At 36.1% G+C, this 19,009-nt stretch overlaps 1 protein-coding gene across 1 annotated transcript in view; it reads left to right on the top strand.

Annotated features, from left to right (window-relative positions):
- Positions 1-19,009, top strand: part of THSD7A (thrombospondin type 1 domain containing 7A) — a 189,228-nt gene that overhangs the window by 52,907 nt on the left and 117,312 nt on the right. The gene's annotated exons all lie outside the window — the stretch shown is intronic.

The raw sequence follows: 19,009 nt of genomic DNA, 5'->3' as shown, positions 1-19,009 counted from the left end.
TTTGACAGCATTAGATGGTACAGGAATGTGTGTAGCGGAGGCAAAGGCTTATTGGGTCATTTTTCATCTTGAAAATCAATCAAGAGATTCCATTTTGTCACACTGTGAATGCAGTTGTATATTCAAGATGGAGGTGTACTTATTGGCTTTGGATTAACTTCTGAGAATGTGACTGACCTATCTATTTTGTCCATCTCTTTCATGAACTACTGGGGAAAAAAAAGTATCTTGTAGTTGATTTCTAAAACTCCTCAAGCATGTGATTTCAGATCAAGAAAACATTCCCTGTGTGGGTATTAATCATTCAGCATCTTGGACCTCTTGAAATATACAGACCAAAGCAAACTAGACGGTAAAATTGTTAGTTATATATGTGTATATATGTGTGTGTATGTGTATATATATATATATATATATATGTATATACATACATACATATATATGTGTGTGTGTGTATATATATATATATCTATATCTATATACACACACATATATATACGTATATATGTGTGTGTGCTCCTGTGAGGCTTTGATGGTTGCAACCAATGGATTGTAGCTGTGGTCTTGTGCTCCATCTGAAATATATTAATGGAATTCCCTTTGATTGAGAAAATAATCTTTTTAACCAACTGAAAATACCATTAAAAATATGAAATGTCTTTTGAAATGTTTGTTCTCAGTATGTATGTATCATGGAAACTTTTATTGTATTATCTTGACTCTGAAAGTAGTTCTGACACATAATGCAGTGTCAGAGAAATGCATTGTGTATTTCCCATGAACCAAAAATGCACTGAGCTGGAATATGAAAGCCCAGAATGTGAAATTCTGTGTGTTGAAGCAAATTTTTAGGGATCCAATTCTGTGCTGTGCTGTTAGAAGTAATTAATTCTTAGTTCACAGTATTGTTGCAGAATATAGATTTTTTTTTTTTCATGTGCAGTTGTACCTTTTTCCATTGCTTCCAGTTGATGTTGATGTGAGAAAGGAAAAATAATTTTGTGTTCTTCAGGACAACATCGTTGTTTCTGGGCAAGTAATTTTCTTTGCTCCCCATCAAAAGTGCCAAGCTGCAATCTCAGTGTTTCCAAACACTACAGCCCCAAAACACTTTCATTCCCATTTTTAAAATAATTCCCTGTAGTGTTCACCATGTTTTCAGTAAAACCCTAGGAGGTCCATATGTATTAAAACCTCATTAAAGGCTAGAGTAATACCAGGAATAAGTAAGCATTGTTGAATAGAAATAGACTGCATGTATTGAACAGATGGGTACCACAAAGTAACAGAAACAGCCTTCCTCCCTTGCTACTGTTATATGTGTGGTAGAAATCAACCCTTTATGTCCAAAAGAGGGGATATATATGCCATTTATATTTAAATGTTGATGTAAGGCCTCAGTTAGGACTGAGTTATTCTTAATAGATTTCTTTTAAATCATGCAGTACATTTATTGGGGATGCTTTGTGCCATCTGATAAAAGAGTATGTATCTGAATAATGGGGTGGGGAGGGAAACGTCCTTATTTTGTTCTTGAAACTTCTAAGGTTTTATGTGATGACAATGGGTCCATCTTTCTATGCTTTGCAGGTGTTTTATGCTTTGCAAATGTTTCTTGCAAACCAAAATCAAGACATCAGCCTGATGGTTTTTGCAGCACAACGGAAATATGGACATCCCCTGTTAGAGAAACATCTTTAATTATTCTTCTGTTTTCAAACCTTTACATTTGGAAAGTTTCAGAGAAACAAAAAGAAGCTGAAGAATAATTAGAAGAATAATTTTATTACAAACCATTCCAGATAATTTTTATTATCTAAAGAAAACCTAGGGTAATTTTATAGGAAATCTCTTGCATTGGCTTTGAGACTTTTTCTTATTTCTGGTCTGCGGGTTGCATAATACAGTTGACCTGTGTAGATGTTGAAAGTGAAAATCCTGTTGGCTATAAAGAGCATTTGAAGTGAAACATGCAAATAATACTAAATTTCCTTGGATAAGTGTTCCATTTCTTTCAGAGAAAGTATGAAACCTGATATTCCTAATTCCTAATAATAGAGAAAGGTCTTTTAGTGTTGTGATTAGTGACTGAAACCAAGGTCTTAAAGGCCACCAAGGGAGTAATAGAATCACTGTCTGAACTTCTATTGTTGGATTTTAGCTATTAGTGTTTGAATTATTGAAAAAGCAAAGCACTAAAAGAGCTGGGTTTTCTCAAATCTCTCACTGTAATGTGTATCTCCTTATTTAAAAATCAAAATATAGGTTCAATAAGAGCTACTGATCTAAATAAATTTAATTCAAATTTATGAATCAGTATACTCAGTTACTTCATAAACTGGTGCTCTCTGCAGCTTTAAATTAATACTGGTTTGTAGACAGCATGTGTTTTATTTTACTTTCCCTTAAAAGGCAAGAAAGCAAGTTCACCCACTAGCATGTTTCAAACAGCTTTTGATGTCATATTTTACTCTGTTAACATAGAATCATAACACATTATTTGAATAATATTAATAGATTGCTTCAAACTAATTTATTCTGGAAAAATGCTTCCTGATCTAGTAATGATATTTTTACTCTGCGTTAGCATCTAACTTAAATTTAATTCTGGACATGCAACAGGTGTCTTAATTTGAATGCATGGTGAGGTGCTGTGGTTCAAATAGTGATGGGATCTGACAAGACCTTATAAACCACGGCTTTAAGGAGGCAGTAGGAAAGATGAGCAGCATGGCACCCATATGGCCGCTCACCTAATCACCAATAGCTAACATGGGGTCATAAGAGATGCCAGGGCTGTGGCAAACTGCCAGGGGTGCTTGGACTATGGGCCATCTGGCAGCAACAGCCACTTCTGCAAATGCCTTTTGCCTGTGGGTCAGGCTAGGATGCTCCTTGGCTGCAGCAATGCCGGTGTGACTGGAGGAAGTCAATCTCACATCAGGGGTGTGAGCAGCATTCCACCTGTCCTGCTGGGCAGGGTGTGGGCAGTGTGCCTGCACTGCCAGCCCTGCTCAGGCTGGGCTGTCTGCAAGCAGGGGGTCAGGGCTAAGCAAGCAAATCCTTGTGTGAATGTCTTTAGGTGTTCTGCAACAAAATACTGCACTAATTTATGTGGATTGCACAATTACTATCTGTTTTGAAAATGATTAAAAATTGCTGACTAACTGAAGCAAGTAGATTTTGAGACAGTTGAAGACCTGCTACCTGCAGTAGCAGCTTCAGAAATAACTTCAGAAATTAGGTGGGTTTTGTTTGTGAAAGCCACTGTTTTTATTTCTTTTCCTTTTCTGGTTGACTGTTGAGACATTTCTTCTTGCCTTTCTTGTTGTTGCAGTACCTAAGTTCCACTCACACTTCTTATTGGCTCTTCTCTACAGTTTTCCCTTTTTTTGTTTGACATAAACTTTCCCAGGAAAGCCCAGTAGAGCAAGTAATCAAAGAAAAACATTACTCCAACTAACACACTGTCATCAAGTTGTTTATTCTGCATGTGCATTGTACATATCTCAAAGTAGCCAGTGTATCCCCTGAGCCCAGTCCAGCCTGTGAGCTCTGTGGAGTAGCACCTGGACACTCCAGGTCTCTGGAATCACACAGTGTCTGACACAGTAAGGTCAGGTGTGTTTGAATCTTAGAAAAACAAAATTATCGTAAGTAATGGAATGCATCTTCCAGGGCAGCATCTAGTTTCATTCTCAAAGTTTCTAGGGAGAGAGTTCTGTCTTCCTGATGGTTTGTTTGAATGGTTGAAAGAAAGAAGTCTCCTTTCTGATTTGAGTTCCTTTTCTATTTTACAATGCCCTGCCTGATAAGATAGATATACATGGTCCTATACTAAACTGAAATTCTGTTTGACTGGCATGAAGTTAGGTTTCTTATTGCTATAACCTCCTTTTCTGGAATATCTCCATTGCCTTTAAAGATCTAAACTGAAAGGAAAGATGCAGAGCTTACTAATTAAACAGAGTGCTGTGATTTGCATATAATAATGATTCCCATGGTTGGGAGTATATTTTATTCTCTTTGCTACTCAGCTGACTTTTTTCAGTTTCTTTCAGTGGTTCAGCTCATACAGGGTTGAGCTTTCCTTTGCTTGCAATAACCTGGTATTGAACAAATAAATGTGCCCTTCTTAAAGTGTCACCATTGTCTAGATGACTGTGGCTATTTTTCACTTCAAGGAAAGAAGCATCCTACGTAGTATTATTATAAAGTAAGAAGAGGGATGAAAAGGCACTGGAATCAAAAATTCAATAATGAGGTCAAGATAGACAAATTTAGGCTCCTGCATTTGATTTATAATTGTTTTATTATACTTCCCCATGAGGCAGTTGTTGTTATCCAATCATAGATTTTATATTTTTAAAGGAAGCAAGAGCTGCTCCAATTCTCCAGTAAAATTGGAATTGAGTCAAATTTTACATTATGATGGAGACTTAGGTGAAATTCAGATGTGTCGCTGCTTGAACACATTGCTTTTTCCATAGTGCATCTGAAGAAGGTGAGGGAGATTTTATGACTGCTAATGTAGCCTGGATGGATAATTACCTATTGTACATTCTCCAGAAAAATAAACAGTGGCCATACGATCACTGTCGACGTCCTTTGTGACATTGAAATTCCCATAACAGGTTTTTTCTTTGTTTCTGAGCCCAGTGAACATTTTGATGTTGATAAGTTTTTAAAAATTATCAGGAAAGGTTCTCATTCACTCTTAGCCCTTTGCAGAGTCTCCTTGAGACAACATGACCTTTCTGTTTTTCAGGGCCTTTTGAAGATATTTCTGCATAATTCAGGCTGATAAGTATCTTTGCATCACGTACTTGGCAAAGGGGCCAGTGTTTCTTTGTCCAACCCTAACCTTCCTTCTCTACTCATTATCTCTGGTGAGGGCTGTTTTAATTGAAGTTATCCCTTTGGAAAGATATCTCCAGTGCAGTTCATTGTTGATTTTGAAAGATCTGGCCTGTTAAAATTTCCTTGCCAATGAGTTAACCTTCTTTCTTGAAGGTGAATTAAAATAGAGAATGACATTTCTAATTTCCTAAGTGATGTAGCCAAAGGAGCTGTGCTAAAGTGGTATAATGTTATCTCAGTCTTTTAAAAGGATAGGATTTGTTATTTAGCTTAGTGAGACTCCTTGGGATGTGCCACAATAGCTTCCCACTAAGCTAGTGTTGCTTTCTGGAATGGCCTTTAATAGAATATTATTATACCATAAAAGGACACTCTTGGGCTTTTTCTCATTCTTGAAGTTCTGTTTTGAGTTACACAAGGCATTCAGGTTTAATCAGTCATTAGCAAAATTGAAGAATGTGAAGTAAATAATTTACCTACCTAGAAATTTGATTGACCTGGTAGCATAGCATAATTTCAGCAGTTTTGATGGACTGAATTCTCTGGAAAATTATCTCAATAATTTTCTTTCTTAAATGAAATTTGCAAAAGGACTGATCCTTCACTGTTTAGAAAATGAGTATTTGTCTAATACTTTGTAGTACTTGACAGCTTTTTAGAAAGAATAGAAGTATACATTGCTCAATGAACCTTAAACTATGAGATTTAGCATTTATGGTAATCCATAAAAAGTGAATTATTAGTATTTTTCAATGTATAATTTTAATTTCTTTTCTGCCATTTTGTATCTGTCACATTTCTTTCTCTACTCAACTGCATGTAATAATTACAAAAAAAAATTTAGGAATTAGTTTCTGATGTAGTTAATATTTAATGAAATGTGAGTACATGTTGCACATTTAAGTTTATGGTAATTGTCTATTATTAAATTCTGTGAATGGTTTTCATAACAAATTGTTCTTCCTATCAGCTTTCTGATAAAGACTCTGTGGCATGGAATTAAATAGCCATTCCTAGAAAGGTACAGACTTTATAAAAAGGCCAATGACTCATGGATTCCAAACCTTAACAGAGAGCACTTTCTTGCTGTCTGCTTTCACAAATGCATTAATGTCTTTAAGACTTCATATGATGCTTTAACCTTTGACATAGTGAAGTTAGAAAATTCAAGAGATTCTGGAAAATACATGACCAAATAGTGCTTTTGTGACTTTCAAGTTTCAAATTGGGTGTTTCAATATGTGTGTTTCTCAGAATCACAGAACAGGTGAGGTTGGAAGGGAGCAGCAGAGGTCCCATTCTCACATTGTCCAAATATCCTGCTCAAGCGGGGCTACCTAAAGTCAGTTGTTCAGGGCAGCTTTTCAGTATCTCTAAGGATGGAGACTCCCAGTCATCTCTGGACAACCTGTTCAAGTGCTCAGTCCCCCTCACAATAAAAGAGTTTCTTGTCTTCCCACCCAACAACTTGTGCACTTCCAGTTTCTTTGCTGGCAGGGTGGTATAATGAGTAGAAAAGGCTTTGACTCTGTGTAAACACTGTTCAGTAATAATGAAAACATCTCTAGATTATCAGCACTATTTTCAGCACAAATCCAAAACATAACCCCGTGTGAACTACTATGAACTTGGAAGGAAATGAACTCTACTCCAGCCAAAACTTGTCTTCTAATGTCCAAGGGGGAACCTCCTTTGTTTCAGGTGGTGCCTGTTACCTCTGGTCCTGTCACTGGGTACCACTGAAAGGTGCCTGGCTCCATCCTCTTTGCACCCTTCCTTCAGGCCTTCCTATTTTGTGGAACATTAAGAACTGCCAAGTTTTATCTCAGCAGTTGATGAAATGGTCCCTAAGTTTCTGCTGACTGTGAGAATTTGGCAACAGTCAAGATCAGATTTAAAACATTCTTTGTCAAGTATAATGGGTGCCTTTAAAAATCTTGTAGTAATATGAATATTACTTGCATTTGCATGCCTTTCACTTAGAGGTGTACTTGGTAGAAGAAATACTGTGTGGTTTATCTTTACTGGATGACCTTCTAGAATTGTGGCTGGCTTTCTGGAAGAGCAGAAACAGAAGGATTATTTTGTTTCTACCTCTCTCTACTTATTTTAATAGCAGTTATAACTGCCTATTATACTTTACTTTATGCTAAATTCTCTGGAAGTATTTCTCTTTCCTGTAGAGTTTTGTTTTTTTTTTTTAATCTTCACTAGAATTCTTTCAAAAATTAAACCTGAAGGAATTTCCTTGGTAAATATCTGATTACTACCTCATGGTACATATTGTGTGAAATTTTACTTTAACAATGTCTGATGAAAATCTAAGGTTTCTTGAATGCTGAATGAGGATCTAACAGGAGAATAGTACTGACAAAAAGTGCTACCAGAGGAGTAATCAATGACATTCCTCACTGCTAAATTCACTGCTTTAGCACAGTTTTCAAAGTAGCAGATTATTAGAAAAGACAGAAATTAATTTTTTGTTTTTGTCTTTCTGGAGACAAACATGCAGTTTGCCCTGATACTGTGTAGCTTTGCATGTGTGAGGTCTCCTAATAGATTCTTTGCCTCTCACCTTCTCTTAACTGGGAGGTTTCCCAATATAGTAATCAAATAAATCCTTCCAAGTTTACAGAAGGTTTAAAATTATGCTAAAGAAAAACATATTCTGCCAAGAGAAATAGCAAAAAATCTTTGAGCATTTGCTAAAAGATTCTGCTGTTACTTATAAAATGACCTTTGTGAAGTAACTCTAAAATTCAAAGGTAATACTGGCAGTGGAAAGTGGGTTTTATGGTAGGAGAAAAGACTAAAGCAAAGGTTAGGTGCTGTGTTTCTGTTTCTTTGATGGGTGAGAGGAATTTTAAGATATCTTCTAGATTTCTGAGATATTCTTCTGGTGCAGTCCTTAAAATACATGTGTAAATTTAATTTTTCTGTAACAGTGATTCATTGCATTTTAAATAGGACATCTTGGGTTCTTGTGATAGATCAGTGTGATAACATCAGCTCAAGTTCATGTATTTTTAAGTAGCAGTCCCTGCTGGGATTAATGGGGATTTCTGTTTAAAAGTCAATGTTACGATATAGTCTACGGTACTGAAATAACTGCCTAGACTAATATTTCATATTACTTATTTTTAAAACAAAAATTGAGAAAATTACATACATAAAGGGTTTTTTCAGATATATTTCCAATATCACAAAAATAGACAAAACTGCTTATTTAATACAATTTTACAACACATTTGCCAGATGGAAATAAGTGACTAAGTAATAGTCACTTTCTTGAGCTAATTACTTCTCCCAGTTATGTCTGAACAAAAATGATTGATTACAGGGCAGTCAGATGAAGAGATTGCTTACTTTGTATACATTGCAGTGACAGGTGTCATATGGTCCTGATGAGATTTCTTCAAAACTAATACAGATCTATTCTTCTCTGATACACAGTGGCACCTGTATATTGGGCATATCCACAAGACTTAGTTGCCTTGCATTCACAGAGTTTTGAGCACCATGTCTGTATGATGAATGCACCACAGCTTTATGGAAAAGTTGCCATTTTCAATGGAAAAGGGGTTTCAAAGGAATTTGGCAAAATGCAGATGATAATGAATAATAAATGAACAGAGCATATGCTTGGGAAAATGTATCTCAGCAAGACATAAAGTCTTAGTGCACTTCAGAAGAGTTATGACTGAATTGTTATTTCAGCCCAAGAATGAAGCAATTTATATAATGAAATATTTAAAGGTAAATAAAGATAATTATATACATTTGACCCTTTGCATAATTTTCAGTATATGCAATTTCATTAAGTTTTCTTTGCTCCAATGAATTAGAAGAAAGCCAAAAGGATGACAGGTCCATTGCATTATTTAAGTGATATTCATTAAGTTCAGATCTGCTATTTTATTTCATTCCATTAGTGGCAAAGAATGCTATAAAGAGTCCGGAGGTATGAAAAACCTTCTTATTTGATCTTTGAAAATCTGTATTAACTCTCTTGTGGCCAAGGAGTCAGAGGGAAGACACAGATGAGAAGTGTACATGCTGTGCTCTATGAATAAGATTTCTGTCAAGAGTAAGAACAAGTATTAGTTTATCATTTGGGCTTCTTGCTTTTTTATTAATACACGCTGTTCAACACAACTGGGATTTAGAGCAAAACTCCAGGGAAAGATACTGAGTAAACTGTGTGCTTCCAGAGACAAAATGACAGAACATGTATTCTTACTACTGTTTACTTACTGCACACAGTTTTTCGTTAATACCTATAATGGCCTTTAAAAATTCATTTTCTAGTCCTTGGTTTACACTGAAGAAGCTGAAGTGCAAGGTGATAGAAGTGGTACACATAGATCATCCTGCAGGCTAGTAGTACTGGGACTGAGAACCAAAATCTCTTTATGACTTCAAGCAGCTGAACTGTAGTGTTTTCTTATAACCAGCTTCTGGCTACCTTGTCTGACATCATACCTTGCAGGAAGTCTGGCCTTTTAAACAAGCCAGTGTGCAAAGATGCTACATTTAATTTCTGGTTTCTGGTTCTAGTAGCCTAGCTGAAAAGCTGTAGCCAGTTTCTGAAAAGCTGTATAAGTGAATTTCTTCATTTCTCAGTGGAGGAGGTTTTTGACTTGTTTGCCCTTGGCTAATGTGAGTAGAGCCTGGAATTACAAACCACTGGGCTGGCACAAGCATGATGGCCTGTGCTGACAGGCATACCCTGTGGTTGCAGCAGCCTCACAACTAGCACTTCTGGCCATCAGCACCACAGCAGGAGGCTATGATGAACAAGGGAAAAAAATCAAAGGGCAGAAAATGAAACAGAGGCAGAAAAATAAAAGCATTCACTTGGTCTTGATGAAAATTGAAACAGAAATACTCTTTCTTTTTTTTTTTTTTTTTTTTGAGGCATCAGTCTGTGTGCACTAAAGAAAATTGCATTTAACAAACTGAATTGCAAAATTATTTATGATAGAAATTAAATCTGATTTAAAGTCTCTGTTAACTCTTCAATATGACTAATTATCATTAGATTACATGAGGTTGCACAAAAATAAACTCTCCTAACATTACCAAGAAATTGGTGCTGCAACACCTGCTGATGCCCAAAGTGTCATGACAAGGACTAGTGGTGTGCTTACAATAGATTTAGTTGAGATTCATTCTGATGAAAAGTGGAGGGCAAGCCACTAGTAGTTAAATTAGTGCAAAAATCTGCATTTCCTCATATGGTTATTGACAGTGTGATTTTCAGGTTATGTGAGTTGTTGTCTCAGCAGTGTTTTGGTTAAAATTTGCTTCCAGATTTGTGGATAAAATGAATATAAAATGCTTATATGAAGAAAACAGTGAATCTTTGTTCAAAACCAAGGAGAAAACTTCATCTTAATCTATACAAATGAAATCCTTCTCTTTACTAGGCATTGGATTCTGAATTGATTTTCTCAGTAACCTATCTCTTAAAATAAGATTCTGACAGAGACGGAGCTGTAAAAGTCTACAGGGACATAGATAAGAATAATTCATGGTGATGTTTTTTGTTACACATATTATAGGTCTTTCTTTGTAAAATGATAATATTTACTCACGAATACAGTCTGAATAATAATTGGGAGTAACTGCTGATTTCATGGATTTACTTGCAATTGGCCCTGCTGTTCATGGGATTGGTTTTTGTTTCATTTTTCTTTGCCTACTGTATATGAAAAAAATAGGTTCATTCCATTTGCTTTCTATCATTAAATTTCTGGTATTTCTATACATTTTTATCATTACATTCTGGTAGCTTGGAAAAAAGAACAGTAAATTTAGGAGTTTCTCATATGAGTTCTAAAACTGATCTTACTTAGAAGGTGGTGGAACACATGGATTTGCTTTATCTGATGTCCATGTATAAATATTATTTATATGAGAAAGTTTGTACCAACATGTCTGCTGTGGTGTGTGAGCTGGAATTGATGGGAAGCTGGGAAGGTACCAGGGAAGACATCATATTTGCTCACCATATTTCTGTACCTTCTCCAAGCTCCAGTTCTTTGTTGCTGGGGTAGGGGGGTCTTTGGCCTGACTCGGTGCAGCTGCCTCACAGGGGAGAGGCAGAGCAGCTTTCAACTGGGGATGATCAGAAGAAAACCAAAACAGACTTGTGGCAGAGATACAAGCAAAGGTTAATAAAACCTTTCATCCATCTTACAAAGCCTGCAAGAGTGTTTGCTATGTATGAGAATCATCATTTTGTCAGAAGAGCGTTATCTGCTTTTCAGCCACCAGCGTGACTAGAGAGGCAACATAAGGAGAGCAATGGGAGGAATATGTTAGGATGGTTTAACACCACCTCTAATGAAACTAAGAAACATTCATGAACCAGCTTTATATGTAAACAGACTGTTGGCTAGAAGAAACTCTATTCAATATCAGAAGTATTTATTCCAACATGACTAGAAGCTCAAAGCAATGTAATTGCTTTGTAGAACATAGAAGCTCTGTTTTTCTTTAAACCATGCTGCTTCAATTAAATATTCCTTTTGTGTGTTCATTTAATATTCATTTTGTCTGCTACTGCTATACTATGTAAAGGGAAAATGAACAGTGAGAGCAATTTGTGCTAAAGAAATTTGGAGAAAGAACTGTTTTAAAACTGAATAATGTTTTGGGAATTAGCTTGAGTTTTTAATAAGCCTAAAGGAGAGGATTTCTTTCCAGGTGATAACAACAGCACAAAGCCAGAAATGTTCTGCACAGTGAGCTGTCAACCTTTCATGTTTGTTCATGTGCCAGTATGCACTTCAGAAAAACATGTTGCGCTAGTCCTGCAAGCTGAAGGCTCTTGATAGCTTCGGTGCAGATAGCAATTTCCAGCGTGTTCCGCCACTGTACGGTCAAATTACTTGGGGCAGAAATGTGTTATGAAAAGTGCGGATCGTGATGCAGTTTATTTTAAAAATTGAATATGTACTGCCAGAGCAACAAAATAAATATTAAACAGTGACAAATATAAGAAGGTGGTTGAGGGTTTTTTAATGTAAGTATTGAATTAGGTTCTCAGCCCTGGCTGTCTAGGGCAGATGAAGAACTACCATTATAGTAAAAAGAGGAGAAAAATTTTGAAACCATTTAATATCTTTATGTTTGTTTTCCTTTCCTTTTTTTTGGTACTGTAGAAATAGATACTTTTTAGCCTCTCTGTGTTTATAACAAATGGAAAAAGGAGTCAATTTCTATTATAGTTGTCACAATATTAAAGCACAGAAAAAACCACAGAGCAGCCAAATAACCTCTCTACCAAGTGAAATGTGGTATTAAAACTGCCATGAATTACAGCACAAGAAACCATATGAACACTGGGAAATCATGTTGCATTCAACACTTTTGTTAGGGAATATACAACCTTGCCTTAGACTCACCAATTTTCTGATGTACAAAATTTAATTTCCTCTTTGCTGGAGGAAAATAAATATTTGGTTCTAGTAATTGTGAGGTTCTAATATGACAGTGCTGTTAGGGAAACACTGAATAACTGTGATGTTGATGTCAGAATTTAAAATGTTATGGTTACTCCTAGGTTTGTGTCATGTGTGTTACATTCATGATTTTTAGAGAAATTGGAAAACAGATGGATAATGTTAATTACCATACCATGAATAGTATCAGGAACATGCATGAATGTATTTTCACAATGGATATTAATAGAGAAAAATAAAAATAAAAGGGCCCACATTTTATTAAGTGCCTTAATAATTATGTGCACACCTAGAAAGATAACTAAGAGGCTGATTTTGATACGTTTGGATTTGCTTTTATTCCACTGTTTGAAGTACTCTGGAAAGCTGGGGAAACAATGTGCAATTTATAAACTGGTTTAATTTACATTACTTTTTAGTGGTATTTTTTAATATTTCATTGTTAATTTGAGAAATTTCAAAAACTTGTTCTTCAGATTCTGAAATTCTTTTAATTGCACTGCGGCTTACCCTTTTCCTTCTGCTATTAGAAAATAAAAAAAATTTATCTAAGAGTTAAATAATTTGTAGGCATATTTGATACTTCATTATATTCCTCTGAATCACAGGTGTTATGTTTTATTATGTTAAGAATCCTTTCTGTTTTTATCTCTCTTCTATATCCTAAATCCCTTTTCTTTGATGCCGACACTGCCTTGCATGTTCTTTTCAACCTCTGAAAGAGGAGCCAAGAAAGACAAAAGCATTAAATAGGAACGGCAGTCAAGGTGATCCATAGCACTCCTGGAGGGGAAAATGTGCTGGCAAACAGAGCAGGCAGCAAGTCATACAGCACCCAGGGAGCCCTGCCATGGCTGGGAAAGACGCAAAAATAAGGTTTTGTCTATCAGTGCTCTTCTACTGTGCTGGCACTCCCAGTAGTATAAATTATAGAATCTGTCTGTCCAAATGCGGCCAGCATGTGGTGTTGGCAGCACGACAGACTCTGTATTAAAAAAGAAAAAAAAGAAAAAGAAAAAAAAGAAGCTGCCAGTAATTGATCTAGAATTACAGCATTTTGCTGTATTACCTTTTGCCAGTGTGACAGGCAGTGTGTCTGTATCAGTGAGATTGTTCCCTGTCTAGACTTCCACAGTTAGCTACTGCCTGTGATAGAAATACTTTGTTGCAGCAGTGGTTGCTTTTCCTTTGTGTAAAGCAAATATAAATAATACAGGTATACTGTACCAAATTACAGATGTGCTTATATTTTAATTCAGTCAAGCAGATCTGCGAGTGATTTAGGCAATCTGAAGCTGTTGTATTCTTAGTGACCTGCTGTTCACCCAGCTCTTCGACCAGCTCCACTATCAGGAGCTGCAGTTTGCATTCAGTGTCATTTTCTGAGTCCTTCAAATACTTCTTAATCTGTGTCTTTTTGACCTCTCTCGAGATTTACTGCTTAGGATTGAACTCTGTCTTGTAATACTTGTGTTCTTCTGACTCAGCCCTGTATCACCCAGTTAACCTTTTTTGCCCTCTTCAGAACCTTTTCATGATACAAAGAAATTTGAGGTCTCCAATATTAGGTAAGGTTAGCTTGTTTCTGAACTTTGAAAAAGTAGATATTTGCTAATCAGTCTCTCAATAGTCCCATTAAATACAATCCTCTCAAAATGCTGAAAACTAAGCTGCTCATTGTCTCATGCAGTCTGAGTCTCTCTCCCTGGCATTAAACTGTTAATGCTACTTACAGGCACCAAACCAGTAACACTAAATGGGTCAAAACCAATTCTCACAGAAAGTACAGCAAAGTTCAGTTCAGATCAGTGCAACCCTCATTTGTTAAAAATGCAACTAATGTCTTGCTCAATGCTTTAAGATGTGTTTGGAGTTTCATGTTTGAGGATAGTTGGGGGATTATTTTGTCTTTCTTTGTATTTCTATGAGGAGAAGAGCTCAAGGGATTTTCACATAGCCTTATTTGTCCTGGATCAGAGTTCAAAGTAAGTTCTTTTTAAAACAGAGATAATTTTAATACCTGAAACAGTATTAAAATTTACTATATTAAATATACTATAATAAATACAATGATAGCTTGCTTTGTTCTCAGCTGCAAAACTGTCAGTGCTTTAGTGGGGGTTTAGTTTTCAGTTTTCAACTCCACTGTGATCAGTCCCTGAAATTTCAGAAAAAAACTTGCATGAATGGTTAATTCACTTATGTTCCTGCTCTCTAAAAAAATAAATCTTAATCCTTCAGAAGCTTAGAGGGAATCTTCATATTGTATTTTACAGTAATCTCTTTAGAAGACAAAGAATTACAATTGACATTTTAAACTCAGTAAGATTCAGTGACAACTCCCAGAACAAAAAGAAGCAAGCTTGCTATTTATTTCTGTAGCTGCCGTTTGTGAAACACTGATTAAATTAAGAGTGCATAAATGATAGTATTTTCATGAAACAAGTTCAGCTCACTACAGGCAAAGTATGACTCGTTCATCTAAGTATGTTTAGAAGAAATCCAAAGAGAAGCTATTTTGCATTCACAGCCGCAGCCTTTTTCCCCAGTGTGAAATGGTTTGAGTGCACGTGCATCCCATTGGCAAGGCAGGTCTGGATCAGCACACAGCAGGGACAGCAGTGTCTGTGTGAAGGCTGCTTCACTGGGAAGGAGAGAACCTAAAGAATATTCATAAAGGCCAAATTAAAATATTATATAAAGCCTTGATTAGGCTTGACAGGTTTCCTAAAGACATTCTTGTTGTTACTAGAGCTTAACATCAGCAGAAAATTTGTGAAAGGGCAGCCACCCCCCACCTCCTGCAGCCTTTAAGTAATGGTGGGTGAGACTCTGCACTGTGTTCTTTCAGTCTGAGTTGCATATGTATGCTACTTTAGTTTCTGTGAAATGAATTTTATCCCAAAATTTCATATTTACAAACACACTGGTAAATGTACTACCCAGAATAACGATACAGTCTAAAAAGCATAGTGCAGGAAACCTCTGCATGATTTTCTCATACTTCTGAGAATCATTCAAAACTTTAAAGTGGATTAGCAATACTTTGGGATTCATGTCTTTGGTTTTTTGGAAAAGTCACAAAGCCCCTTTACTCAGTTCAGAGACATTTATTTTCCTGTTTTCCTGTGATTAATTTAAAAGGACAACCGTGCCTCACCTTGAAGCTTGCAATGTTTTTGGGGCCACTTAAGTTAGAAGTGAATTACTTTAGGCTCTTGATAATTGGGAGGGAGATGGGTAGTTGTAAGGAAAATTGAAGAGAAGCCTCTCCCTCTCTTTTTGTGATGTTCACATACAAATGCATAGCAACAACATTCCTCAGCAAGTGCTAAGGGTTGCCTACAGTGACTTGTGGGTACAGGGAAATGGTGGTAACTTAACTGAAGATTTCAAAGTGCACAACTGAAAAATAATAGGAATATTGGTTGATGTGGATGGTAGAAATAGTTTTCAAAAGAAAAAGAAAATGGTATTTCTCGGTATAATTTTGGTCAAAGCAAGTTTTATTAATTCAGCTGGAAATACATGAAATGATAATATTTTATTCTTTAAAAACTAAAGAAAGAAATGAAATATCAATTCTCCTTCATCCTAAATAAGATTAATTAATTAAGCTATTGAAATTGCTTGGATATTCATAGGTGTTTTGAAAATAATTAATTGGAAATTAGCTTGATACTCTTGTTCTTAATGATTGCTGAGTCTGGAAGTGTTAGGGTTGAGGTCTTTTTTCTTTATGTTTTTATTTTTCTGTATATTCCATAATCTCAAAGGGAAATGTAACTGATTGAGAAGAATGGTATCAGTTGTTTTTTGTTTTTTTTGTTCCTGTACATATTAGAGCATGCATTAAAAACCAAATATTCATCCTTAATTCTATCACATAGACATAGAAAAAGGGTTTTAGGTTTGTGTTTAAAGTTTTCCAGGTTAAAAGAAACACAAACAAGCAGTTGATTAGAGCATGGTGCTGATAATACCAAGGCTGTGGGCTTGATCCCCAGATAGACCATTCAGGAAAGAGTTAGACTTGATGATCCTTGTGGGTCCCTTCCAACTAAGAATATCCTGGGATCCTGAGCATAGGCAAGAGAAACCATTTGAGTGAGAGGAGGGAATGGAGGGAGCACATGGCCAGGACTGCAGGGCCAGAGCCATTTCTGGAGGCCAGACAGCATGGGACAGTTTCCTGCCACTTAAAATCAGGGAAGACTTAGAGGGCAGGGAAGAATGATGTGTTTGTGTTTTGTTTTGTTTTGTGTTCTGCTTTCTCTTTAATCCCTGCCCCTAATTTTAGCTTTCCGTGCAAATGAAATTTGGTTTGGTCAAGTGTGGAAGCACTTTAGTTTTTTGAGGAAGCTCACTGAGGACAAAGTCTAAACAATCCTTGCCTCAAAGCTGTGGTTCCCTTTTAGAACCTGTCATAGTCATGTAAAGAAGTGTGGAGTACAGTGAAAATTTAAGCTTTTTTTCACTTGCAGTCTTTTTCTCTAGGCGGGTTATTTTGTCTTTAAACTTAAAAATCAGTGTAATGTAGATAAGAGGGAGGGTCAGATACATCACTAAGAGCTCTGTGTTGATATGCACATGAACATAGAATTACTGAGCAGCAGTCTGCTCAAAGGGTTGCATCAACGTCATTTGTTGGTACTCACCTAAAATGATTTAATACTACTACTATAACGATTATACTATAATACTACTCACTATAATGATTTAATACTACTACTACTACTTCACAGTATGAGCAAAATAAGGCAATGTTCTACATGAGTCTATCTGTGCATCTCATCATTGTTTTGTATTCAGTTCCAAAACCAACATATTTATAATCTAATGAAATAACTTTTTTTTTGTCCAGTTAGCAGTCACATAACAGAGTTTTTGTTCATATTTACGTTTCCAAAGGCAGTATTTACTGCATCAAGACTGAGATTCTTACAATTTTCAATAGTGTAAACCTGCCTTAGAATTGGATTGAAGATGTTTTGATGTTTTTTGTAAAAACAACTGTGTCTTTTAGGTACAATGTGATTTTTTGACTTGATGAACGGAGATGTGATAGAGTCCCAAGTGGGCAAATTTTTCATCTGGGGTACAGTAACAACCTGATCTTTAGAAAGAGGGATTTTTTCATTGAACACACAAACCATACACAAGGTGTAATGACATGGTAAGGCAGAAATTCATAGTTTGCATGATGAACAATTTATTTCAATCACGAGTGTTTTTTGTGTCTCTGCTCTAATTGAAGATTTTCTGCAGTCTTTATTTTTTAAAAAATGGCAGGTGTTCAAAATGGCATCTCTCAACTCAGTGTAAATACACCCAAATTAAATACAGCAAAAATTATGTAATTTGTGGAAGACTAGTTAAAGTAGCGCTGTCTTGCTGAAGTGGAAACTGAAATGTGTTTATATTTAATGTACATTAATTTTTCTGGACAGCTAGATAGTTCTTGGCAAGTATAATTCAAACTTAATTTGCAAAAAAATGTAGGGATTTTCCATGGGCTGAATCTGCCAGCTGCCATGGCTATTTTCAGCTGGCTCGTGCTCATTCTCAGGGTTTTAGAACTACAAGTGAACTTCAGCCACAGTGTTCTCCTGGAAAAGAGACAATGAGGAGCACAGGCTGAATGTATAGCTTATCATCAGCCCATTCCCAAACTGGTACTGAAGTTAATGCTGCATAAACAGATTAAAATTGTGTGGAAGGCAATGAGAGTTTTAAAGCTTGTGGGAATCAGTAATAAGATGTGGCCACATATTCCTTCAAGTCATTCAATAAGAAGATGTTGTAAATAATTTGTATCTGCCATAGTTCATTTCACTTATTCCTGTGCAGTACCAAAATTATGCTGTTAACCTGCTTTGAAAGTAGTAAAGGCTCAGCCTGGTGTCTTCAACAGCTTTGCTCACAGAAATAGTCTTGTACTGGGGTCATTCAGGTGAATGAGGATTGTGTGGCTTGGCCCCAATTTCTTTATAGGACAGAGACTTCCTCAGTCAGAGGAAATTTCTTCTGTGTGATCAAGTGTCTGCAGATAGACAAGTTTTCTTTGATAAATAGTTGCAGGGTTTTTTTCTGAATTGCTTATTCTTTTGCTCTTATGTGATAAGTCAATGTACAGTGTGTATGAGGGGAGATCTTAAAAAACCTTTAAAAATGCAGGGTGTTTTAACCTCTGGCTTGTGAATTTCATGTTGAACTGGGTGAATATTTCAATTTTTTATAGTGGAGAAACTACATTATCTTTCAAGGGCATAGCCTTTTATTTATTTTTGTTGACATTTATTATAACAACATGTTGCATGTCAAATATTTACCCTTAGACCTTGGAGATTGAAAAAAATGGTAGGAACAAGTTAGGTGTAAATTACTCCTGGGGACATTCCAATTGGGCACAAGAGGAAACTCTTACAATGAGAACAATCGGAAGTTGGAATATTCTCCCCAAGGAAGTGATAGATTCCTCAGCATTGGACACTGTTAAGTTACAGTTGGACAGGGTGCTGTGCCATCTTGTCTAGACTGTGCTTTTGCAGAGAAAGTTTGGACCAGATGATCCTTGAGATTCCTTCCAACCCTGTATTTTATGATTCTGTGATTCAATAGCTTCTGTTATTTGGAGAGTTACCAGCTGGTATGTCTCTGTCTTCAAGAGTTTGTTCTAT

The sequence above is a fragment of the Ammospiza caudacuta genome, chromosome 1 (assembly GCF_027887145.1).
Source record: "Ammospiza caudacuta isolate bAmmCau1 chromosome 1, bAmmCau1.pri, whole genome shotgun sequence".
Classification (NCBI taxonomy): domain Eukaryota; kingdom Metazoa; phylum Chordata; class Aves; order Passeriformes; family Passerellidae; genus Ammospiza; species Ammospiza caudacuta.
Note: the sequence above shows the minus strand (reverse complement) of the source record. Positions and strands in the feature narration are given on the sequence as shown.